Source organism: Meriones unguiculatus, chromosome 3 (genome assembly GCF_030254825.1).
Source record: "Meriones unguiculatus strain TT.TT164.6M chromosome 3, Bangor_MerUng_6.1, whole genome shotgun sequence".
Classification (NCBI taxonomy): domain Eukaryota; kingdom Metazoa; phylum Chordata; class Mammalia; order Rodentia; family Muridae; genus Meriones; species Meriones unguiculatus.
This window is the reverse complement of record NC_083351.1, coordinates 160,774,465-160,793,791: the sequence shown is the minus strand read 5'-3', so window position 1 is coordinate 160,793,791 and position 19,327 is coordinate 160,774,465. Positions and strand designations below refer to the sequence as shown.

The 19,327-nt window shown below is 40.6% G+C and overlaps 1 protein-coding gene and 1 long non-coding RNA gene across 3 annotated transcripts in view; one reads left to right on the top strand and one right to left on the bottom strand.

Annotated features, from left to right (window-relative positions):
- The window catches only part of LOC110542799 (UDP-glucuronosyltransferase 2B31-like), a 290,306-nt gene extending 289,694 nt beyond the window's left edge, over positions 1-612 (bottom strand). Inside the window, exon 1 of one of the 2 annotated variants that reach the window (XM_060380861.1) lies at positions 474-612. The gene's annotated coding sequence lies outside the window, so the exon portion shown is untranslated. The remainder of the gene's footprint in view (positions 1-473) is intronic. The other variant, XM_060380860.1, reaches the window with a different exon arrangement.
- Positions 613-4,067: 3,455 nt separating this feature from the next.
- LOC132653184 (uncharacterized) lies at positions 4,068-7,095 on the top strand. Its single transcript, XR_009590933.1, has 2 exons — positions 4,068-4,451; positions 4,586-7,095. It is a non-coding gene; the product is annotated as an uncharacterized LOC132653184 (long non-coding RNA).
- The last annotated feature ends 12,232 nt before the right edge of the window (positions 7,096-19,327 follow it).

Sequence of the window (19,327 nt, the reverse complement as noted above, 5' to 3'; positions counted from 1 at the left end):
TGAAGTTTATTCAGTTTTAAAGTCCAATCATGTTAAACTAGGTAGACAAGTTTGTTTTTAATTGCTGTTAATCTTATTTTGTAACATAGAAAAAAAAAGTACTCATTTCTAATTTGATTGAAAGTAGTTTTTTTCCCAACTTCTGACTGCTATTGTTTTTTGTTAATACTCATGCACTATATTTTTGTCATGTTTTATACTTTGATTTCAACCCATTCCTGAGTCTACTTATCTTTTGCACACATCATCAAAAACTTAATTCCTTATTTTCATTATTGCCTCATGCAGGTAAAATATCATTAGAAAAAGATCAGGGTGCCTACTTGCTTATGTTCCCCCCCCCACAACACACACACACAGCACACAGCAAACCAGAAGACCCTGCATCAGAGTGCAAAGTTGAGCAAGCTGGGAGAGGCAAAGGGGAAAATGAGTCCAAGCACATTCATGCTCTTGGGCAAAATCCAGTTTACCTTGAAACGTGTTTTTCTGGGAGCCCCGAAGTGGGAACTCTAACAAGCAAGGTGACAGAGTAGCTCCTGAGTAAGCGATGATAGGGATGTCTGGTGGATCTTGTGGCCAGCCCTGGTATGGGCATGGAAGTGGGTGTGCAGCTTGCAGCCTGGAGCAGAGCAGGAAGGAAGCCTGAAATAAAAGCAACACTGCTGAGTCAGATTATTTTTATCACAATCCCATGACTTCCCCCATGTGAATCAGTATGACATGTGAATCATGTAACACATACCTCATAAATATTATCATAAATATTATATCTATAGTTCAGAGTTCATAAAATAATCACTTAATTATAAATCAACCACTGCAGTAAAGTTTAGAGAAGTACGTTATCTCATTCATACATACTGTATTTTACACTTTACATTTGATTCAGTTTTGCCAAATATTTTTTCACATTCTAATATTTTTTGAAGTTTTTAGATTTTTTTATTTGTTACAATTTATTCACTTTGTATCCCAGATATAAGTCCCTCCCTTATCCCCTCCCAATTCTATGCCCTCCCTCCATCTTTTCTTCCCATGCCCCTTCTTCAGTCCACTGATAGGGGAGGTCCTCCTTCCCTTCCATTTGACCCTACTCTATCAGGTCTCATCAGGAGTGGCTGCTTTGTCTTCCTCTGTGGCCTGGTAAGGCTGCTCCTCCCTCAGGGGGAGGTGATCAAAGAGCAGACCAATCAGTTCATGTCAGAGACAGTCTTTGTTCCCATTACAAGGGAACCCACTTGGACACTGATCCTCCATGGGCTACATCTCAGCAGGAGTTATAGGTTATCACCATGCATGCTCCTTGGTTGGAGTATCAGTCTCAGAAAACACCTCTGTGTCTGGATTTTTTGGTTCTGTTGCTCTCCTTGTGGAGCTCCAGTCCCCTCCAGGTCTTTCTATCTCCTCCTTCTTTCATCAGATTCCCTGCACTCTGTCCAAAGTTTGGCTATGAGTCTCAGCATCTGCTTTGATAAACTGCTGAGTAGAGTCTATCAGAGGCCCTTTGTGGTAGGCTGCTGTCCTGTTTCATTTCTTCTCCCTCTTCCAATGTCAATCCTGTTTGTCTTTCTGTATGTGGATTGATGATCTTATCCAGGGTCCTACTTCTTGCTTAGCTTCTTTAGGTCTGTAGATTTTAGTATGATTATCCTATATTATATGTCTAATATCCACTTATAAGTGAGTATATACCATGTGTGTCTTTCTGCTTCTCAGATAAATCATTCAGGATGATCTTTTCTAGATTCCACCATTTGCCTGCAATTTTCATGATTTCCTTGTTTTTAATTGATGAGTAGTATTTTATTGTGTAAATGTATGACAATTTTTAAATCATTCCTCAATTGAGGAATATCTGGGTTGTTTCCAGGATCTGGCTATTATGAATAAAGCTGCTATCCATATGGTGAGCAAATGTCTTTGTTGTATACTTGAGCATATTTTAGATATATGTCTAGTAGTGGTATAGCTGGATTTTGAGGTAGCACTATCAGTCTGAGAAAGAACCAGCCTGATTTCCAAAGTGGTTGTCCAAGTTTACATTCCCACCAGCAATGGAGGAGGGTTCCCCTTTCTCCACATCCTCTCCAGCATGTGTTGTCATTTGAGTTTTTGATGTTAACCATTCTTATGGGTGTAAGGTGTAATCTCAAGATCCTTTTGATTTGCATTCCTCTGATGACTAAGGACATTGAACATTTCTTTAAGTGTTTCTCTGCCATTTGATATTCTTCTATTGAGAATATTAGCAGATATTAGCATATAATACAGGATCATCATACTACAATCCACTGTCCTAAAGAAGCTAAATAATGAGCAGATTCCTAGGAAGGATGCTTAATCCCCAATTAGAATGGCAAATAGAACAGACAATCGATGTTGATGAGAAGAAACATGATGGGCATCTTCCATAAAATGCCTCTGAAAGTTTCCACCCAGCAGGGGATCAAAGCCGATGCTCAGACTCACAGCCAACTTTGGGCAGTGCACAAAGAGTCATAGGAAAGAGTCAGGGAACAGAAGGACCCAGTGTGGAAAGGTGTTGCCTGCCTTTGAATCCCTTTCCCCTAACTGGGCTTCTGGGTCTAACTGCATTGGGAGAAGAGGTACCTAATCTTACTACATTGTGATACAGCCTGGAAGGTTGATATACATGTGAGGATTCATGTTGTCTGAGTAGAAAGGGAGGAGACTGGAAGAGATGAGGTGAGAGTGAGGGACTGGGGAGGGAGGCAGGAGGGGAAATACAATTTTAAAGTAAATTAATAGAAAAAAAAAGAGGTCATTCAGAGGCCTGTGCACAGCATGAGACTGTGCAACATTACTGGTCTCTAAATACAAATGTGGGGTCAGGGTCTTCACACAGCTCCAATCCTGAACACTTTACCTAGAAATTCATACTGTAAAGCCAACAATAAAAATGTAAGAGCTTGTTTGTTCAACACTTCAAAACTGTATTGGGCTTCTTTATGACCTTGCATCCAGAAACAACCCGTGAGCCACCTTAATTTTTTAGTGTGTTATGTTCCCCTTCCCACAATCTATGCAGCAGGGTATCTCTTGCTGAACCTAGGTGTCAAGGATGATGTGCTTGCAGAAGCAGCTGCTTGACACAGTTCAAGCTGCTGGAGCACTGTCACCCTGGAGAAAACATCTCTGGATTACCAGTCCACAAAGGGCATTGCTTTTCCTTTATTTCTGCCTGCCTTGTTTCTTACTGTGACTCCATCATTTTTCCTTTAATTCGGCCATAGTCAACGCAATTGGTAAGATTTTTAGGAGGACTGGGAGATACAACCAGTATGGAGGAACATTCTTCTAGGCTGCAAAGGTAATGAACCCTGAACAAGAAATTTAATTTATAGAGGCCTTTTGTGCTAATTGTTCCCTGAAAAACTTTAGTAAGCTTATGGATATCAAATGATATTAGGCTGCAAAGGTAATGAACCCTGAACAAGAAATTTAATTTATAGAGGCCTTTTGTGCTAATTGTTCCCTGAAAAACTTTAGTAAGCTTATGGATATCAAATGATATTAGGAATTGTTTGAGTTTCCACATTCAGACCCAGATTGCTGCACTCAGATAGGAATTAGACCTTAGAGAAATTACTGGATTCAAACTAACTTTCTTTCCTAGAAAGACTTGGTCACATGGACATGACTCCTTGGGATAAGATAAGGAGATTACAGGAGCTTTGTATAGCTTATGAGGAAGGGGCTAGAGACCTCAGAATGACCACTCCTATTACAGAAGATGTTTAGAAAGAGCTCAGAAAAGACTTGCTCAGCTACAAACAACAGCTAAGAATTAAGGACAACTGGGATACAAAGTGAATAAATTCTATATAAATAATAAATTAAAAATTAAAAGAGAATAGTCCAGTTTGTTTAGCACCTCTTTGTTCTTATGCCACTTATTTTAACTGCAAGACTTTGCCCAGATGACCTATGACGTAGATGTTTGTTGGATAAAAGCACTGGGTTAATGATTAAATATGCTTGATTGCTTGCAATATAATCACTGTACCGTGTATGTAGAGTACAGCCTGCTATATTCTGTTAATTCTCATCTGTCTGTCTTTGGGGGAAAGCAAATATTCTCTGGGACAAAACAAAAAGATTTTTATCATATAGAAAATGTATAAGTAAATTATCTAACAATGAAAGACTGGGATTGACTGTGCTCAAATGTGATAAAGATAGAGAAAGAGAGAGGGAGGGAGAGAGAGAGAGAGAGAGAGAGAGAGAGAGAGAGAGAGAGAGAGAGCTCACAAAAAAAGAGTATGAGCAGACATGAGAAAGACTGCCTCCTGAGAACAGACTCTTGAAATGAATCATCCATGAGCTTGTACCTGCCCCCATGTGTGAAGTGATGTTTCTCCCAATCTGGAGACCCACAATTGGCTGAGGCTGGGCACAACGACAGATGAATGCTACTCTGGATTGTGGTATGCTAACCACTGGGCAATACTGCCTCAACTGGCCCACTGCTAAGGCCCAGCCAAAACTGTGGACACCTGGAGTCAATGTTTCACGTTGCTAAGGGCGAGGTGAGGCCATTCTCTCGTTTCTTTCTCCACAGAAACAGTCTCTCATCTTATGTGCCTGGCAGAACTGCGTCTGTTCAGGATGCTGAAACACAGGAGCCAGGGACACTGCCTAGGTAATGGGCTAACTAGTCATCCCTGTCATTTTGATTGGCACATGGATTGGTATTTATTTAGCTTATAATTTATCCTTCTCAGGTCTCTGAACACCTTGACGGCTATGCTAAGCTTACGGTAGCTTTGCAGCTAGAGAAAAGACAATTAGATCGACTGTTAGCTCATTGATCAGCTCATTAGCTAGAACCACAGAGTACTAGATACCTTATTTAGAAAAAAGACAGGTTTGCCTTGCTCACAGGACTCATGTCTTAAGATAAATAAGTGGAGCTTACATAGGGTCTGAGAATACAGGAGTTTAGGTTGTAAAAATCTAGAGTGTTATTATTTAGTTTAAAAAAATGTTTCAGGGTTGATAAATTCAAAAGATTGGAGAGTCTAAGTAGTTTTTTAAAGATATAATTATAAGTTATAAAGAGATAATTAAAGCAGATTAAAAATGGGAAATATTTTAAATTTCTCCCCCCTTTGCTACTGTTGTGCTTATGTTATAAAATTTTAAAAGTTCAGAGTGTTGACATTGATCAATAGAGTTCTGATAAGTTGATGGAGCAATAACTGCTTATTATTCAGTCACCAGGTTAAGATTTTAATTTCCTTTGTTGGCTTCTGAAGATAGACTAAAGGTGCTTCTCGTTATTTTAAAAACATCTGTTTAATGTGTGTATCTGACCCAAAAGTCATAGCTTTTAGTATGGTATTCTTAATATCTGCCATTTCTGGGGTAGATTTTGACACAGAAATATCCTAAACCTATTCCTTCTAGTTGCTTTGTTAAGGAAAGTCCAAGCATCCAGGGTTTAGCACTAAAAGCCAGTAATGTATTTCTGCCTAACTTTCCAGTGTAAACATAAAAGTAAAAGTGAAAACTAAAAGTATATGCTGAGTGTATAAAAATAGCCAAGCTTCATTCGTGACTAATTACAAACAGCTATGCCCACAGAAGGAAAAAAAAATGTTACTGTGGACACACTTAGGTTGTGTATAAAAGTTATAAAACAAACAGCTAACTGATACTCATTCAGTGGGATGCAGTTTTACCTGTTCCTCTCAAAATGTTTGATTTGCTGATATGTTACTTTTCTGAGTATTTAAAATTATGTATATTTCCTTTTGTGTACTAAAATTTCATATGAGTTTCAGGGATGTGACCTGGATCTGGCATAGCTCAAAAGGATCGCAGATGAGATTTTCCCTGATCTTTCCCATTTAATAGACAAATTTTAACTCCTGTCTCCAGTCTGAATTTGTCTCAGCAGATCTTCACCTGTTTAACTCTGTCCGGGATCAGCTGTGGACTGCAAGCTGAGATCTGGACTTCCTGGAAACTGACATGATTGCTCCCTGCCTCTTCGGGTGGATCAACGAACCAGATGCTTGGGACTTCCCCATTGCCCAGGCTTTGACTGGCATTTCAGCCTTCCTAGCCCCTGATGCCTACGGTCCAACGGTCAGCTCGAAGAAGCTCCAGAAGACGGATCTACGCCCAAATCCCCCCTAGCAGGCTGAAATGCTAAGTCAAAAGGGGCTCCCTGGCAATAATGCTGGGGGGACTAACGGTTGGGGGCATAGCCGCAGGGATTGGGACTGGGGCCACCACCCTATCAGCGACCCATCAGTTCCTACAACTTTAACAAGCTATGCATGCCGATCTACAGGCGTTAGAAGAATCAGTAAGTGCCTTGGAGAAATCCTTGACCTCACTGTCTGAGGTAGTTCTACAGAACCGTAGAGGGCTAGATATCCTCTTTTTGCAAGAGGGAGGACTATGTGTGGCTCTAAAAGAGGAGTGCTGTTTCTATGCCGATCACACCGGACTAGTCAGAGACAATATGGCCAAACTTAGAGAGAGACTTAATCAGAGAGAAAAGCTCTTCAATGAAAGACAAAGTTGGTATGAAAGCTGGTTCAATAAGGCCCCCTGGTTCACCACTCTTGTTTCCTCTCTCATGGGCCCCTTAATTATAATTCTTTTAATTCTACTTTTCGGGCCTTGCATTCTAAATAGGTTAGTTCAGTTTATGAAGGACCGGCTCTCCGTCATACAGACGTTAGTGCTAACCCAGCAGTATCATCAACTCAAGCAGCTGGAGACGGAGATTGACTCTCCCTAGACCTGCAGAATGAAGGATTCCATTCTAAGCTAGAAGAAAAATGGGGGAATGAAAGAATAAAGTCCTAGCATAATGCTGACCCTGCTCACAATCTGCCTTCCCGCCTTCCCTGTTCTGGGTACGTGACTTAACTACGGCTTTGTTCAAACCACCCAATCAGACCCCTGTAACTATGCTTCTCGCTTCTGTAACCGCGCCTCCTGCTCCCGAGCCCTATAAAAACCTGTCACCCCAACCGAGAGGCGCGCAAGTCCTCCGATAGGCTTGGTCGCCCCGGGTACCCGTGTATCAAAATAAACCTCTTGCGGCTTGCATCCGAAGGCTGGTCTCACTGTTCCTTGGGAAGCGGGGTCTCCCCATCTAGATAGGCTCCTGGGAGTCTTTCATTGTCTGGTAAATTCAATTGTACTTGCAGAAGTCCATTAGGCTTGCTTATTTACTATGTAGTCATCTCAATCCTTAAAATTCTTGCCAGTCTGAGAGGAGAATAATGCTATACAATTGTTAAAATTAATTTTCAGTTCCCTAATGTATAAAATTGAGTAGTTTTTAATAAGTTTTTTTTTTATTTTTTAAAGAACTTAATTTCATGTATATTAATGTTTTGCTTTATGTGTGCACTGTGTACATGCTGGTGAAGGCCAGAAGAGGGCATCAGATCTCCTAGATCTGGAGTTCTGGATGGTCTGAGTCACCATGTGGGTGCTGGTGGAAATTAAACCCAGGTCCTCTGAAAAAGCATCAGGTGCTTGAACTGCTGACCAATCTCTCTAGCCTCCCCATAAAATTATTAACCATATTTATTTTTATGATGTCATATTTGATCACTTCATCATGTGTGTGTGTGTGTGTGTATGAATGACATACAAATATTACTTATTGGATTATAATATCTGCTGTCAGTGTTCTACTTTGTGTAGGTTGTCTTTTGTTTTTGAGGTAAAGTCTCACCACATGCCCTTGGCTGGCCTGAAACTTTCTGTGTAGACCAGGCTAGCTTTGAACTCGCAGAGATCTACCAGCCTCTGCCTCTCCAGTGCTAGGGTTAAATATATGCACCACCATGCCCATATTACCATGTCTTTTTTTTTTTAATCTGTTTAAAAGTTTGCATCTTTGTTCCAGTTAAAATATAAATAATTTGTAATTTTGTATTTTTATATCAAGATTTTTAAAGTATGATATATATTGAATCTTATATAGACCTTATTTTTTTAATTTTTTATTTAACTTTTATTAATTACACTTTATTCCTTTTGTATCCCCACATAAGCCCCTCCCTCCTCCCCTCCTGGTCCCACCCTCCCCCCCTTTCTGCATGCATGCCTCTCCCCAAGTCCATGGATAGTGGAGGTCCTCCTCTCCTTCTTTCTAATTTTTTTCTTTTCAATGCAGTTTATTCAGGAACCTTGAACAATCTTCTGACCCTGGGGAAAGCCAGCCCACAGCTTAAAATAGCCTCTGGGTAGCCAACCCCAGTGTGCCTTGTGGGCAATGCAGATAGGTCCACATACAGAGAAGCAAGCCAGATCCTCAGCCTTAGCCAAATATGGAGTTGTTTGTGACAGAGAGCACTCACCATCGGGAAGGTGAAAGGCAGAAACCAGCTCCATCTTTAAGGCGCGGCATTACACAGCTCTCTACAGTTCCCCCTTTTTGTTTTAGACGCATCAGGCAAGAGTAGAGGTCTGATCTCTGATATTAGAAATAAATTGGGACTTTGTACCAATGTTCATTTAGGTGTCATCCACCCAAAGAACATCAGACCTGCCAGATACTTTTTTCTCAGAGGCGGGACCTGGGGCATCAACCCGCATGCAATCAGACATGCTCTTCTCTGGATCGAAAGCGGCTGACCCTGAGCGCATCCTGAGTGTAACATTTTAGCTTTTTATGGTTACCAACCATGCTTGGGGAGACTGTCCTGCTTCAATGGCTGTAAAGGCCTGAATGATCATGGCTGCATTACGCTGTTGTGAGACTCTAATCTTGCATATACACCACAGGCAAACCAAGGAGACCAACACCAGAAGGCCTGCTAACACTCCCATGCCTGCCCATTCCTTCAGATGATTCATGGCTGCAGCAATCCATGATGATAATCCTGTGGCTAGTCCTGCGTCCACTCTGGTAGAATTTACTGTGATAATGGCCACTCTCAGCTGCTCCATCATAGTATCGAATTCTTCAGTCCAATTACCTAAAATATTGCTGGACCTTATTTTTTAACATTTAAAGGTATAACTCACTGGTGCTTGTTTTTGTGATGGTATAACATTGAATAATAATAATAATAATGTCCCAGCATCACTGAAAGTTATGTGAGTGATTTTTTTTTAGATTTATTCTTAATTTTTGTATGAGTGCTTTGCTTGAATGTATATTTGTGCACATATATAGTGTATCTAGTGTTCTCAGAGACCTGATGAGTTTGCCAAGTCTTTAGGATATGAAGTTACAGATACTTGTGTGACTGGCATTACCTGGCTTGGTGAAGGACAAAATGCCCATATCCCATCAGTACACCCTGGGCTGTCTCCAATCCACTCTAACCTGTAATAACAGAGAAAAATAGCCTGTGATATTTTTTAAACAAATTTTTCATAAATGGTACAGTTTTTGATAGCTTGAAATCCATAACTTTCCCATTGTTTTTAAGATTTATTTATTTTTATTTTATATGCATTAGTGTTTTGCTGGCATGTATGTCTATGTGATGGTGTCAGATCCCCTGGAATTGGAGCTAGAGATGGCCATATGGGTGTTGGTAGAACAGCTATTACTCTTTACAGTGAGCCATCTCTCTAGCATCTCCACTGGAGTATTTTTAAATTAAATTTTTATTTTTTATATTAATTACAGTTTATTCACTTTTTATCCCAGCTGTAGCCCCCTCTCTCCTCCCCTCACAATTCTACTCGCCATCACTCATCTCCTCCTATGCCCTTCTCCAAGTCCATGGGTAGCAGAGGTCTTCCTCTTCTTCCATCTGACCCTAGCTTTTCCAGTCTCATCTGAACTGGCTGCATTGTCCTCCTCTGTGGCTTGGCAAGGCTGCTTCCCCATCCAGAGAAGAGGGTCAAAGAGCTAGCCACCGAGTTCATGTCAGAGACAATCCCTGTTGCTCTTACTAGGGAAACCCTTTGGATACTGAGCTGCCATGGACTACATCTGAGCAGGGGGTTCTAGGTTATATCCATGAATAGTCCTTGGTTGGAGTTTCAGTCTCAGAAAAGACCCTGGGCCCATATTTTTTGGTTATGCTTCTCTCCTTGTGATGCTCCTATCCCCTCCAGGTCTTACTATCTCCCTCTTCTTCCCTACGATTCCCTGCACACTGCCCAAAGTTTGTTTATGAGTCTCATTATCTGCTTTTTATTATACAGGGCTGGGTAGAGTCTTTCAGAGGCCTTCCGTGGTAGGCTCCTGTGCTGTTTATTGTTTTCTCCTTCTTCTTCTGTCCATCCCATTTGTCTTTCTGAATAAGGATTGATCATCTTATCCAGGGTTCTCCTAGCTCACCTTCTTTAGGTGTACAGATTTTTGTAGGTTTATCCTATATTATATGTCTACTATCCACTTATAAATGAGTATATCCACTGGTGCTCTGGCCAACGGAGCTTGTTATTCCGGGGGATAGAAGAGAATCCGAACCTGTGAAAAGATGAGCTGAGAGAAAAGAATGAGTCCAAGCAAACAGGTGCTTGTCAAGGACTAACTTTACTGAGCAGAATCAGCTTTTATAAAGGGTTCAGGATGAGAAAGTAGGGTGGGTGAAAAATTACAAATTCTTCTCCGCCAGGGGCCTGAAACATTTTGTGATAAGCCACGGTTCTGTGAGCACATCTCTGCTGTTGCCAAGCAGTATGTTTACCGCAGGTAAGGAAACAGTCAAGTTGAGGCAGGTTGATGAGTTTCCACAGGTGGTCTCTGACATCTCCAAGCAGTATGTTTACTGCAGATAAGGGAACAGGCATCTCCAAGCAGTATGGTATCCAACTCTTGCCTGAAAACTACAAACACAATTATGCAATATATTATAGCATACACAAAAGCTGAAATGGATTTCAAATAATAATTTCTTCATAAGATACCCTAATGCTGTGTCTTGTCCTACTTGCCCCTCTATGGGCTTGTATGGGAGGTTGGAAAGAATGGGCTACTAGTTTGATCACATTCTGTCTCTAGTACCTTTGTCATAGACAAGGAGAAAATGCTTTCATATTTTTAAAGTAGCATTAGCAAAACAAATATATCTCATATTTGGTCTGGAATCAGACACAATATTAGGCCAAATGAGTTTTTATCTTATTGATGCCTTCTGCACTTTTCTAAAACAGACATCTATTGTTGGCTCAGTTACATGTTTTCCGAAGATACAGGAATGTACTGTGTAAATTTAAACTGCCATCTTCTATGTGTTAACCTTGAAGAAAATAACATTAAGATTGTTAATTGGTGGTTTGAATAAGAATGACCCCTATAGGCTCATATATTTGAAGGCTTACTCACCAGGGAGTAGCATATTTTGAAAGGATTGGAAGGGCCAGAAGTGGACTTGTTACTTTGAATCCTGCTGCTCTGGAGAAAAAAATGTATCAGGATCTCTGTGAGTTCAAGGCCATCCTAGGAAACTTCTCAAAGTTTATTATACTAAATTTCCACAGCATTGTTGGCTTCATTTACATGTTATACTTTAGATGTCTGTTGCAGGGTATTTGACTCCATTGTGGGCACCCAAATTGTGAACTGTAAGGCCCTGTTTCTTCTTTGGTGTGGTTGAGCCCTATCACACACCTTTAATTCAAGAACTTTCTGTTTGTTGTATAAACAGGTGATTATGTTGTGATTCAGCCATCCCTAGCACACACCTTTAATCCAAGATCTTTCTGTACACAGGATTTAATAAAGTTAACTTATAGGTCAAGAGTTGGAGCAAGAAACCAGCTGACAGGGATTAAAGAGTAGGAGGGACTTTGAGTTAAAGGGTAATTAAGACACTGTATAGAAGGGGCTTTAGCTCTCTGGCTTTTGGGCCCTTTTGGGCTTTGAGTTAGCAAGACTTTGGCCTTGGGTTTATTGGGCTTTTCCTCCTGGCTGTCAGCTACTGAGCCTTTTGGATCTTTTCCATTCAGACCTGAGCTGAGAGGGAAGGTCAGCTGGGTGCTTTCTCTGCCTCTCTGAGCTAACAGGTTTTCAACCCAGCATCTAGTTTCTGAGTCTTTATTGGTAAAACAGAATGGTTGGAATTTTCATTTTTTGAAAACAACCGATGTCCACACTTATTTATGGTTTATAATTAAAAGTTGATAGTAATCTGTCTCTCTGTTCCTTATCAGACCCTTCCCATCTTTAGAAACTGACTTTCTTTTTCTTTTTACAAAACAAGGTTTTATTCACAATGTAGCCCAGATTGCAAGAAGCCGATGCATTGTGTCTATGCCTTATGGCTATATAGAAGGACACAGTTAAGAATGAGCTGTCAGCAGAAAAGATTTCTGAACAGGAAAGCAATCGGGCAGCACAGCATGCTGAGAATACTGAATCCCAAAGTGTCATGACCTCAAAGCCGAGAGGATGCATGAGCAAAGAGACTGCACTGCATTTTATCCCTGAACTGTAGTCCTTAACTACGTCGTTCATACTGGTGTCTTCTTGTTGTCATAGTGCAATGCTTGCCAAAGTTCAAGGGAAGGCTACATGACTTGATGGAAGGATTGTTAAGTGTTTGACCCCATGTCTCAATATTCACACATATAGAAGATTTTAGAGTAAAGCTTCTGAGCGTTCTAATTTAGTACAAGATTAATTACAGTAAAAGTATGACAATTGTAAGAATTCAGATTTCACATCTATTGAAATTTAAAATACATTGCAATACATTTATTAATTGATATATCAAATGTTGAATAAATGTTCTAAAGCAGGCTCAAAATGAATATATCAGATTACTAGTCCATACAAACTTTGTAAATGAGGTTGCAATCGATTATATAATATAAAAGCTTTGAGTTTGCTATTAAGAATCAATGTGTTCATTTTTTTTTAATTTTTCATCAATTACACTTTATTCATTCTGCATCCCCCCATAAGCCCCTCCCTCCTCCCCTCCCAATCTCACCCTCCCTCCTCCCTTTGCTTGCATGCCACTCCCCAAGTCCACTAATAGGGGAGGTTCTCCTCTCCTTTCTGATCTTAGTCCATCAGTTCATATCAAAAGTGGCTGCATTGTCCTCTACTATGGCCTGGTAAGGTTGCTCCCCCCAGAGGGAGGTGATCAAAGAGCAGGCCAATCAGATTATGTCAGAGGCAGTCCCTCTTCACATTACTATGTAACCCAATTGGACTCTGAACTGCCCTGGGCTACATCTGTGCAGGGGTTCTGGGTTATCTCCATGAATAGTCCTTGGTTGGAGTATGAGTCTCTGGGAAGTTCCCTGTGTTCAAATTTTCTTGTTCTGTTGCTCTCCTTGTGGAGACCCTGTCCTCTCCAGCTCTTACTATTTCCCAGTTCTTACCTAAAATTCCATTCACTCTACTCACTCATATAGACATACAACATAGGACAAACCCACTAAAACCTGTGCATCGAAAGAAACTAAGCAAGAGAGAGGACCCTAACTAAAATGTTCAATCCCCATCTGGAAAGGCAAAGAGGATGGACATCAGAAGAAGAAGAAAACAGGAAACAACCTAGGAACCTACCACAGAGGGCTTCTGAAAGCCTCTGCCCTTCAGACTATCAAAGCAATGTGTTCATTTTACTGAATTTTTACATAATAGAATATATTACTAAACATTATTTTGAAAGAGCATGACTATAAGTATTCAGCATTAAGATTCCATTCTTTGGTGTAAATGTTTTTATTTCCTCTGATGATGAGCTGAGATGAGATTCCCAAACTTCGCTAATAGATGGCTTGAGCTGAGCCCAGAGCGTTTCTAACAGTCTCTAGGCCTAGGCCTGGAAACATCTAGCCTCCGTTCAATCTAGACTTTTGCAAGCCCGGACCCTGAAGGCTTCAGCTTCCAGCCTCCATCTGCTAACTTAGGCCTAAAATGCCTTCAGCTTCTGAAACTTATTGCTGAATAAGCTCACCCTTTCTAGCTCTTTCTGAACTCTGGCTGGCTGATTCAACTCAGTGATCTGGCTCAAGCTCCTCTCCAAAATAACTGATTCAAAAACTGGCTTCTCTCAGCTTCTGACTGAATTGTTCTGCTTGGAAAATTGCCTCTGAACCCCATGAACTGAACTGCTCTGAACCATCTGCCCTGAACAGTCGAACTGCTCTGAACTGTACTGTATTGACTGCACAAACTCTGCAGTGTTCCTGTTCTGTACTTCACTACTCCGACTCTCTCTGGACTCTTCTCTCTCCTGTCTGTTCTCTTGAGAGTTGGGTGTATCTTATCTCTGAGTCATGCTGTCAAATCTTTCTCTGATTTGAGCTTTGTCCCTCCAGTAAAAGACGTTGTTTGGGATTAAAGGCGTGTACTAAAGGTGTGTCTATATTCTGACCAGAGGGAATAAAGGTGTATACTAAGGGCCTGCCTGTAGTCCAGTTGGATCTCACAGATCTTCTCACAAAGCTAAGTCTTTGAATGTTATCCCTTGCCAGAGCAGCCATGTTGCTGGATAAGTTACTCTACACCTTGAGATTCTGTGCATTCTGCCAGATGCTTTCTTTTGTACTTTATGTTTTTCTTTTTTTTTTTCTGAAGGAAATGTTAAATTTTGGTATTCCTTAGAAATTTAGGTTTCCATGTATGTTAATCATATACTTTGCCACTGAGCTATACCCCTCATTTAAAAAAAAATCTGTTAAATAGGATCTAACTGTATAATGAAGGTTGGCCTTGAACTCAAGGTTCTTTTGCCTCAGCTTCCCAAGTGCTAGGATTTTAGGTGTTTGCTACCATGCTTACATAAAATTATTTTTATTTTTTTTAAATGTATATGGATGTTTTGACTACATGTATGTCTGTGCAACATATATCAGATATCAGAAGAGGGAACTGGATCCTCTGAAACTAGAGTAACAGTTGTGAGCTAACATGTGATTGCTGAGAAAACTAATCCTAGGTCCTTTGGAAGAGGTCACCATTTTACTCATTGAACTATCTCTCCATTGCCCCAAAGAATTTATATAAAATAAAATTCTGCAGCTTGGTTTTTCTTTTCAGTGTAATACAGTTCAAAGATATTGCCTATAACCTACCCATCATTTGTAATTGTTTTGGTAGAGTATGGAATGGATGGCTCAATAAGCATCTAAAAGAGAAGAAAATTAGATATTATCTCCTGAAATATGTATTATTCAGTAATAGACCATGTATCATAAACTTAATGAATTTATCAGTAGATTAGCATGGTAACTAAATAGTACTGTGTCTTGTTCTGAACAAAGTGGATTTATATGTGTAGTTGTACACTGAGAAAGACTGAAAGGTACTATGTGTCTCTTCAAATTTAATGTTTTACTTTTTTCAAAAATAGATTTTTCAATCTGGTGCTTTCTCAGTCAACTAGGAATAGCGCTTCCTCAAGATCCAGCCATACCACTCCTAGGCATAATCCAAAAGAGGCTCAAGTACACAAAAGGACATTTGCTCAACCATGTTTATGGCAGCTTTTTTTGTAATAGCCAGAAGCTGGAAACAGCCCAGATGCCCCTCAACTGAAGAATGGATGCAGAAATTGTGGTACATCTATACAATGGAGTATTACTCAGCAATGAAAAATAAGGATATCATGAAATTTGTAGGTAAATGGTGGGACCTGGAAAGGATCATCCTGAGTGAGTTGTCCCAGAAGCAAAAAGACACACACGGTATATACTCACTGATATAAACATACAACATAAGATAAACCCACTAAAATCGGTACATCTAAACATACTAAGCAAAAGAGAGGACCCTAACTAAAATGCTCAATCTCCATCCTGAAAGGCAAAGAGGATGGACATCAGAAGAAGAAGAAAACAGGAAGCAACCTAGGAAGCTGCTACAGAGGGCTTCTGAAAGCCAGAAGAAGAAAACAGGAAACAATCTAGGAACCTACCACAGAGGGCCTCTGAAAGCCTCTGCCCTACAGACTATCAAAGCAGATGCTGAGCCTGATGGCCAACTGTCGGGCAGAGTGAATGGAATTTTAGGTAAGAAGTGGGAAATAGCAAGAGTTGGAGAGTACAGGAACTCCACAAGAAGAGCAACAGAACAAGAAAATTTGAACACAGGGAACTTCCCAGAGACTCATACTCCAACAAAGGATTATTCATGGAAATAACCTAGAACCCCTGCACAGATGTAGCCCATGGCAGTTCAGTGTCCAAGTGGGTTACATAGTGATGGGAAGAGGGACTGCCTCTGACATAATCTGATTGGCCTGCTCTTTGATCACCTCTCCCTGAGGGGGGAGCAGCCTTACCAGGCCACAGAAGAGTACAATGCAGCCACTTTTGATGAGAACTTATAGACTACAATCAGAAAGAAAGAAAGGAGAACCTCCCCTATCAGTGAACTTGGGGAGGAGCATGCATGCATAAAGGGGAGGGAGGGTGGGATTGGGAGGAGAGGAGGGAGGGGCTTATGGGGGGATACAATATGAATAAAGTGTAATTAATAAAAAATTTTAAAAAATAGATATTTCATATATTATACTTACAGTTTCTTTCCCTTTACTACTCTCAGTTTGTCTCTGCCTCCCCTTCTATCCAGATTGACCTCATTTCTGTCTCTAAATTAGAAAGCAAACAGGCTTTTAGACATAATAAAAAAATGAAATAAAATAAAAACTAATAAGATATAACAAAACTCCTGGAATTAAACAAACCAGATAAACAGAAGGAAAACAGTCCCCCTCCCTCAAAGGCAAAAGAAACAGATAAAGATGCAGAGACCTGCTTGTTCATACATTCAGGAATACCACAGAATTGCAAAGCAAGAGAACATATTACACATACAAGGGACCTGTGGAGTAAAATAAAAAAAAAAAACTAAAAGATGTAAAATTTAAAAAAAAAAATGAAAAGGAAGAAGGAAGAAAAAGCTCTGACATGAGATTATGAGACAATGAATCTCCAAATGGCATTCATTGAGTTAATTTTCTATTGGCCATCTACTGTTGGGCATGCAACAGTATGTTTCCCTGGTGAGACTCATTTGGAGGGAACTAATTTTTCATTTGCAAGTGGTTACCATTTAGTGATGGGCTGTGTGTCTACTTTTTCTAATTTATTATTTTTGTATATGAGTGCTCTATTTACAAGTACACATGCATGCCAGAACTGACCATCAGATCCCAGTGTAGATGGATGTGAGCCACCATGCAATTCCTGGGAAATTGCAAAACCTGCACTCCCAATGCAGGGACTCCGTACCGCTCCCTTCCCAAAGAGACTCACATACCGCGGTTCCATGCAAAAGCAAGAGGCAGTTTATTCAGATCGTGATGAGGGTCGCCCCTTCAAGGCAGGAGACAACCCCAAGCATACAAAGCACAGAGTTTTTATACCTAAAAATCAGGCCACACATATATCTTTACATTGACTAGTCAGAAGAAAAGATAGCAGTTTTGCAGCTGGCAGCTTACAGCTTCTTCCAAGGGCAGTCCTCCCTGCCCCAGGTTTCTTATCTTAAAATAAGCTCATCCTGTCTTCTGAGGAGGGCCATCTGTTCTGGGCTCTACTCAAGGTTTAGTAGCCCTAATTGTCTGACTCTTCTTTTTTCTTAGCTGGCCCTTATTCAAGGTCCAGTTGTTTTTCTTTCTAGTCTGGGATGGTCCCATTTCTCAAAATGAACTCAGGACTTCTGGGAGAGCAGAGAGTGCTCTTAATGGCTGAACTATCTCTCCAGTCCTTGTGTCCATTTCTTACAGATCTTAGGAGCTCATCTGGCTTAGACCTGTGCAGGTCCTGTGCACAGTCTCAGTCTCTTTAAGTTCATATGTAGATCCTGTTGTGTTTAGAAAGCCTCGTTTTCTCAGGGTGCTCCATCTCCTCTGGCTCTTGTATTCTTTCTGCCTCATCTTCCACATGGTTCCTGAGTCCCAAGAGAAGGGATCTGATGGAGACATTCCAATTCAGGGTTGAGTGTCCAAAGGTCTCCTACTATGCCTAATGCCTGGCAGTGGGTCTGTATTTGTTTTCATCTGCTGGAGGAAGAAGCTTCTTTAATGAAGACTACTTGGATGATATATAACTATAGTAGGCTGTAATTAAGAGTCATTGTATTTCTATGTTCCTCTAGTGGAACAGTAGTATGTAAAAGTAACTTAATTTGCCTGAGGTCATTGTTGTCTCAGAGGCTTACTGCCTCTAACTGCTAACCTAGGCCTAGTCCTGGAAGCTTCTAACCAGTACAGTCTTACCTAGGCCTAGAATGTTTTCAGCCTCTGAAACTTACTGCTGAGTAAGCTCACCCTTTCTAGCTCTTTCTGAGTTCTGGCTCACTGGTTAAATTGAGCTGTTTTGGTTCAAACTCCTATCCAAGCTGACTGTTTCAAACTGGCTTCTCAGCTTTTACAGAATTGCTCTGTTTGCCTTCATACTAAACTTTGATAATATGTTGTAATCTTTTGGCTTCTTATTTTCTGGCTTGATATGTCTTCACCTGCATCTAGCTTGTTCTCTCTTCAACCTCTCCCTGTAAAAGTTTCCCAGTAAAACTGACTAAATTCCATGAACTGAACTACCATGAACTCAGCTGCACTGCATTGTCTCTCAAGTCGGTGACTCAACTGAACTATCTGAACCCAACTCAGAGATCTGCATACCTCTGTCTGCTAAGTGCTTGGATTAAAGGTGTGTGCCAGCACATCTGGACCTTACCTTTTCTTTACCTGAAACATGTTCTATAACAGGCTGTCCTTGAACTCAGGAACTGCTTGCTTCTGTCTCCTGGGATTAAGGTGTGTCTGTATTGTATTCAGAGTAACCAGGTTGCTGAATTAAAAATTCCTCTACAGTAGTATTTGGTTTTACCCTACGTCTTTGAGATATCTATTTTAAGGTTCTTGGTCACACAAGCAGTATCCAATATAGGTTTCATGTTAAGGAATGGGCTAAGTCAAATTAGATATTGGTTGGTTACTCTCATAAGCTTTGTGCCACCATTGCACTAGCATATCCTGCTTAGGACACCATTGTAAACTGAATATTTTGTAGCTGGGTTGGTGTTTATCTTTTTGCTTTGGAAGACTGCAGAGTACCTGGTCCTTTGAACACTAGCCCATAGGAGTGAGGGTTCTGTGTAGGCACCCGCTCGACATCTCCATGTATAATGAGTTGTGTAGGTGTTGTCTTTAGCAATAGGGCCTTGTCATCTGTGGAGAGCAACCTCGCCTTGGCAACAGCCTGGATTGTTTGGGGACTTTCTTGAGACCCCTTTGGCCAACAATTAACTAGATGTTACTCAGTCCTGGTATTGGAAGCTCCCTTTGATGAGAAGAGATGTCTGATTGAGGCCCTCCCTCCCCCTCATTATTTTGCAGTTTCATTTAGATTGCTTTCATATATGTATATACTTAGGAATTGCCTATTTTATTAG